Raw genomic sequence first — 7,409 nt, 5'->3', positions numbered from 1 at the left:
TTTGACTGCTAACCAGGAGGCTGGTGGTTCGAACCCACCAGCCACTCCTTGGAAGGATCTACTTCCATAGAGATACTGCCTCAGAAACCCAAGGAGGGGGGGTCACTGTGAGTCAGAATCGACTGGAAGGCAGTGAGTTTGGGTTTTTTTTTAGTATGTAGGTATTTGAAAATTTACTAGTTGTTTCGTCCCACAACCACCTACCCAGTAAAATCAGTCCTGAGTGAACATCCTTTCACTAGGGTATTTGCACCTGAAAGTGAAATGAGTAATAGGTGTATACATCTCCATTTTTACTAGGTCCTGCCAAATTGTATTCCAAAGTGAGAATAGCCACACTCCCACCTGAAATGTATGAGCGTTCTCTTTCTCCCACCTCCTCTGCAACATTTGGCATTGTCGTGTAGTTTTTCCTCAAACCTGGTACTTATGAAATGATCTCTTGATTGTTTGCGTTACCCTGATCACAAGTGAGGCTGAGCATGTTTTCATGTATTTATGGGCCTTTACGTTTTATTCTGGGAGTTCTGGTAGCGTGGTGCCTAAGGCATATGATTGCTAACCAGAAAGCTGGTGGTTCAAACCCACCAGCCACTGCTTGGAAGTAAGGTTGGGCAATCTACTTCCTTAGTAACACCACCTTGGAAACCCAAGGAGGGGTTGCTATGAGTCAGGTCCGACTCAACGGCACATAACAACAACAACAATACGTTTTATTCTGTGAATACTTGTTGATACCCTTTGTCCCTCTTTGTATTCATTTTTTAATTGAAAAAATAAAAATAATTGAGTCATAGGAGTTCACATATATATATATATATATATATATACATATATATATATATATATATTTTTATTTATACATAAAAAATATGGAATACGTCCCCAGGTTGGGTGTGTCCTCCTTGCACAGGGGCCGTGTTAAGCTTCTCTGTATTGTCCCAGTTTTCTAGTGTGTGTGCCGCTGAAGTGTGCACTCTTTATATATTGTTCATATTAATCCCCTTTTCACTTTGATGTGTTGCAAATATTTTTTTCCATTCTGTAGTCTGATTCTTAATTTTGGTATTAGTGCTTTTTGACCACAGAGATTTTAAGTCAATTTTTTTGTGGTATATGTTTATATAAATTGTTGAAGAAAGCCTTTTCTACTCCAATATTTCCATGTTTTTCCATATTTGAGCATTATTCTTCCCATTTTATGGATAAAGAAATTGAGGTTTAGAGCCGTGAAGTAACTATTCCAAGGCCCACAGCTTTTACATGGCAGCCCTAGGACTAGATCCCGTGTGTTAGTGTTGTTATTGTTACTACTGTTAGGTGCTGTCGAGTCAGTTCCAACTCAGACAGTGATCCCACGTACAGCAGAATGAAACGCTATCCAGGCTGCACCATCCTCACAGTCGCTGCTGTTTAATCCCACTGTTGCATCCACTGTGTCAGTCCATCTCCTTGAGAGTCTTTCTCTTTTTCACTAATCCTCTACTTTACCAGACTTGATGCCCTTCTCCAGGGGCTGGTTGGTCTCTCCTGATACTGTATCCAAAGTACACGAAATGAAGTCTTGCCACCCTCACTTCTAAGGAGCATTCTGGCTGTACTTCTTCCAAGATAGATTTGTACGTTCTTCTGGTATCCCATGGTCTATTTAATATTCTTCACTAAACCATAATTTAAATGCTTTAATTATTCTTTGGTCTTCCTTATTCATTGCCCAGCTTTTGCATGCATACAAGGTGATAGAAAATACCTTAGCTTTGGCTCAAGTATAGCAGGGATTGTGTATTTGGCTCAAGTATAGCAGGGATTGTCGGGCTGGCGTGGGATTGGGCAGTGTTTCGTTCTGCTGTGCATGGGGTCGCTATGAGTAGGAAATGACTCGACGGCACTTAACAACAACAACAACAACACTATAAAGAGGTCTTTTGCCACAGATTTGCCCAGTGCAGATATATATATAAAATCAAATACGTCGTTTGATTTCTTGACTGCTGCTTCCATGGATGTTGATTGTGGATCCAAGTGAAATAAAATCTTTGACAACTTCAATCTTTTCTCCATCTATCATGATGTTGCTTATTGGTCCAGCTGTGAGGACTTTTGTTTTCTTTATGTTGACATGTAGTCCATACTGAAGGCTGTAGTCTTTGATCTTCATCCCTAAGTGCTTCAAGTCAGCAAGTAAGGTTGTGTCATCTGCATATTGCAGGTAGTTAATGAGTCTTTCTCTGATCCTAATGCCACATTGTTCTTCACATAGTCCAGCTTCTTGGATTGTTTGTTCCATATACAAATTGAATTAAGTATGGTGCAAGGATACAACTCTGACCCACACCTTTCCTGATTTTAAACCATGCAGTATCCCCTTGTTCTGTTTGAACAATTTCGTTCTGGTCTGTCCCACGTTCCTCATGACCACAATTTAGTGTTCTGGAGTTTTCATTCTTCATAATATTATCCTTAATTTGTTGTGATCCACACAGTTGCATGCCTTTGCATAGTCAATAAAACGTAAGTAAACCTCTTTCTGGTTTCAGCCAAGATCCATCTGGCATCAACAATGACACCTCAAATCCAAATCCAGTGCTCTTTCCTTTACTTGGGGTATGTGTGTGATCTGAAGGGGTAGAGGTAGAGTACATTAAGGGGTGGGAGCATGAGAAGGCCTCTTCTAATTTATTTTGTAAAATAAAAAGCAAGGACAACAGCTGAGAGTGGGAAGGGTTGGAAGTTGGAGATTAGAAGAGGAAGGGAATGGGGAGTGTGGGAATCTGACTTCCAATAAAAAAATCTGAGGGCACGTAGTATATATGGAGGTGATCCCAGGACACCCAGGTAGGGGAATGGGAAAGCGAGATGGGAAAGGCAAGGCAGCCAATACCAGATGTGTTGAAGAGCAGGCTACTTCTGTGGGCAGCAGAAATTCAGTCTTGTTAGGGAATTCTGGGAACCACTCAAGAAGCAATGGAGCTGGGATTATTCATACATCTATCTCTTAGTGATTATTGCTATGGGGCTGCTCCTGGTTGGGGGTTCCTTAAGTCCCTAGCACTTAGCATGGCTTCAGGGATGGGCAGAGCCATTCTGGGTCACTAGAGAAAGTCAAGCAAAAAAAATGCAGATGTCAGGAATTAGAAGCTGGGTCTGTACTGAAATGCAACTTTAAAAAACAAATTTTAAAAATCTTCTTGATATCACAAACGTAAAATATGATTACTGGTGTAATTCAGAAAGAAAATACAAAACCATCCAGAAGCTGTCAACTCAGTCTGTATCCTTACAGTCTTTCTTACTTAGCATCCGTCTATCCATATAGATTTTTCCAACAAAATTTGGATCGTATTATCCATGTAGACCATGCTATCCTATAACAAGATATCTTCCCTCACATAATAGTGTATCATGTGCATCTTTTTCATGCCGCTGAATATTCTTCTGTATAAATACTAAGGGTCCTGGGTATTCCATTGCGAAACATTTAAATTGTTTCCCTTTTTCACTGTGAACACCACAGCAATGAAATTCCTAGTAACTAATTCAGAGAACATGGCAATGATTATTTCCTAAGAATAAATTCGTAGAAATGGAATTGCCAGCTCAAAGCATAAGCATTTTTAAGGACTTTGCTATATATTGCCAATGTAATGAAATTTGCTAACTTTGGAAACTGCAGTATTCACCCAGTGCTCAAGTCAAAATTCTGTACATAGTACTTTTGTACTTTGTAGTAGGATTTCCGTTGGGTCCTTGGTAGTGGGTTAGCTGCATAAACATGTATCCTTATTTGCCATTTTGATAAACACTGCCAAATTGCCTTTTTTACCCCCTTGCTTTATTTTTTAAATTGTGGTAAAAATAGAAATAAAATGAAACATTTATCATTTCACCATTTTTGACATGGACAATTCAGTGACATCACTAATGTTCACCATGTCATGCAACCATCGCCACAATCTGTTTCCCATTTCTTTTCCTCATCTTTAACAGAAACCCACTGTCTCCAAAGGCCAAATTGTCTTAAAAATATTTACCCCAAATTTGAGTATCCTTCCCCAAGAACATACTAGTCCTCCCCCTCTTTTTTTTTTTTTTAGGTACATCAGGAGAATTAAATAGTTGTTTTTCATATAGATCATGCACATTTTTAAAAAAATTATGATTAAGTATCTTTTGCTTTTTATTGCTGGCAGAAATGAAATCTCTTTTTCAATCTGTTATAGACTGAAACCTGTGAGAGCCGGAACTCAGTGGAACTGCCTTGTTTTTCTGAGTCTTGCAAGTTTTCCACCTTTGACAGGGTGCAGCCTTACCACTATTCTGTTGCTTGTTTTAGTGGAAAATATTTGAGTTTTCCTTTGCTGACAGGTTTCCACCTTACACAGGTTCTGGCTTTGGCAGGTTTTTCTGTAATTGGAAATCTAAAAAAACTATTGATTTTAGTCTATTTATTTTTAAACCATTTGCCTATAATAAAAATTAAAAAAAAAAAAAACATGATTATTTCTAACACTTTTAAAATTGATTTTCTGGTTGTAGGTAGATAAGCATATAATGTGCAGAGGTTGGTCATTTTACTTGTAAGCCTGTTATTTCACTCTCTTGCCTAGTGACTTTGGTAGCACTTGTGGAAGGGAGTGCAAAAATGGTGGTAATAGAATCTCTGCTTTTTTTTTTTTTTTTTTAATGATTTAAGAGGCACATTCCTGATTGCCTTCATATTGAGCCTGACACCAACAGTCATTTAATGAGTGTGTGTAATTTTTTTTGGGGGGGTGCACATTTGGGAAATAGCCTTCTTATTTTATGAAATATTGCTACCAGGAGTAGATGTAACTTTTTAAAATGGATTTTTAGGCATTTATGGAGATCATTCTTTTTCTATTTATATGAACAGCCTATCTAATTTTGAACAATCCTTGCTTAATCTCATATTTCTTCTTTTAATGTACTATTTATCGCTAATATTTGCTACTACCTTATTTAATATTTTGTCTCTGTAGTCATAATTTTTCATTTTTTTTTCTTTGCCTGCTTTTTAAATATTGAGTTCTACAAAATTTGTAAACATAATTGAAATATTTTCTTTCATTAATGACAACAGATGTCTACTGTCTTTGAAGTTTGGGAGAATTCCACTTTGTCTGATGTTAACACCGTTGCCCGGCTCCCTTCTCCTTTGCATTCCCTGGGACATTGTTGATTGTCCTCTTACTCATAGTCTTTCTGATTAATTTCATTTTACCTAAGTGTTTTGTAGCATTATGGAGCTGTATTTTAATTCCACTAAGTTTTCCTTTTTAATATATGTGTGTATCGCATTTTCAGTTAGTGTCTTAATAATTTACATTGCTTAAAAATTTTGTTACATTATTTTGTTGTTTGCTATTGTGGTGATTCATTACAGTGTCATTTGCTTTGTATATTTCTAAAGTAGTTTAATGACTATGTAGAGTCTGTGTTTAAATGTATTAATAATTAAATAACTCGATGAATCCTGTTGTTGTTGCTAGGTGCCATTGAGTCAGTTTTGACTCATAGCTACCCTGCGGACAACAGAATGAAGCACACTTGGTCCCACACCATCCTCAGAATCATTGCTGTGCTTGAGCCCGTCATTGCAGCCACTGTGTCAGTCCATCTTGTTAAGGGTCTTCCCCGTTTTTGCTGACCCTCTGCTTTGCCTAGCATGATATCCTTCTTCAGGGATTGGTCCCTTCTGACAACATGTCCTAAGTATGAGAGATGAAGTCTGGCCGTTCTCACTTCTGAGAAGCATTCTGGCTGTATTTCCTGGATAACAGATTTGTTCGTTCTTCTAGCAGTCCATGGTACATTCAGGATTCTTTGTGAACACACAATTCAAACACAGCAATTCTTCTATGGTCTTCCTTCGTTGTCCAGCTCTCACATGCATATGAGGCTCTTAAAAATACCATGGTTTGGTCAGATGCACCTTAGTCTTCAAAGTGACATCTTCACTCTTTAGTGCTTTAAAGAAGTCTTTTGCAGCAGATTGCCCAACATGGTATGTCCTTTGATGTCTTGACTGCTGCTTACATGGGTATGATTGGGGATCCAAGTAAAATGCAATCTTTAACAGCTTCAATCTTTTCTCCATTTATCATGGTGCTGCTTATTGGTCCAGTTGTGAGAATTTTTGTTTTCTTTATGCTGAGGTCCAATCCACACTGAAGGTTGTAGTCTCCGATCTTTTTCAGTAAGTTTTTCAAGTCCTCTTCACTTTCAGCAAGGAAGGGTATGCCATCTACATACTGCAGATTGTTAATGGGTTTTCCTCCAATCGTGATGTTGTGCTCTTCTAGTCCAGCTTCTCAGATTATTTTCAGAGCATAGATTGAATAAGTATGGTGAAAGGACACCACCCTGATGCACACCTTTCCTGATTTTAAACCACGTGGTATCCCCCTTGTTCTGTCAAATGACAGCCTCTTGGTCTATGTACAGGTTCCTCCTGAGCATAATAAAGTGTTCTGAAATTCCCTTTCTTCACAGTGTTATCCATAATTGGTTATGATCCACATAGTTGAATGCCTCTGCATAGTCAATAAAACACAGGTAAACATCTTTCTGGTCTTCTTTGCTTTCAGCCAAGATCCATCTGACATCAGCAATGATATTCCTCACTCCGTGTCCTCTTCTGAATGCAGCTTGCGTTTCTGGCAGTTCTCTGTCAATATACTGCTGTAACCATTTTTGAATTATATTCAGCATAATTTTACTTGTGTGTGATATTAATGTTCTTGTTCAATAATTTCCACATTCTGTAGAATCACTTTTTTTTTGTAATGGACACAAATATGGATCTCTTCAGCTGGTTGGCCAGGTAGCTATCTTCCATATTTCTTGACATAAGTGAGTGAGCACATCCAGTGTTGCATCCATTTGTTGAAACATCTCTATGGGTATTCTATCAATTCCTGAAGACTTTTTTTGCCAATTCCTTCAGTGCAGCTTGGATTTCTTCCTTCAGTAGTATCAGTTCTTAATCATATGCTACCTCCTAAAATGGCTGAACATTGACCAATTCTTTTTGGTACAGTGTCTCTATGTATTCCATCTTCTTTTGAAGTGTTCTGCACCATTCCATATTTTACCCATAGAATCCTTCAGTATTGCAACCTGAGGCATGAATTTTTTTCTTCAGATCTTTCAGCTTGAGAAATGCCAAGCATGTTCCTTTCCTTTTGATTTTCCAACTTCAGGTCTTTGCACATTTCATTATAATAGTTTACTTTGTCTTCTCCAGCCACCCTTTGAAATCTTCTGTCCAGCTCTTTTACTTTATCATTTCTTCCATTCACTTTAGCTACTCTCCATTTAGGGGCAAGTTTCAGAGTCTCTTTTAACATTGATTTTGGTCTTCTTTTTCTTTCTTGTCATTTTTAATG

The 7,409-nt window shown here is 38.0% G+C and overlaps 1 non-coding gene across 1 annotated transcript; it reads right to left on the bottom strand.

The window, feature by feature from the left end:
• Window positions 1–866: 866 nt before the first annotated feature.
• LOC122149817 lies at window positions 867–977 on the bottom strand. Its single transcript, XR_006163348.1, has one exon. It is a non-coding gene; the product is annotated as a U6 spliceosomal RNA (small nuclear RNA).
• Window positions 978–7,409: the final 6,432 nt, after the last annotated feature.

This window comes from Orycteropus afer, unplaced genomic scaffold (genome assembly GCF_000298275.1).
Source record: "Orycteropus afer afer isolate SDZICR_OR568_19922 unplaced genomic scaffold, OryAfe1.0 scaffold00049, whole genome shotgun sequence".
NCBI lineage: Eukaryota > Metazoa > Chordata > Mammalia > Tubulidentata > Orycteropodidae > Orycteropus > Orycteropus afer.
This window is presented reverse-complemented; position numbering and strand designations above follow the sequence as displayed.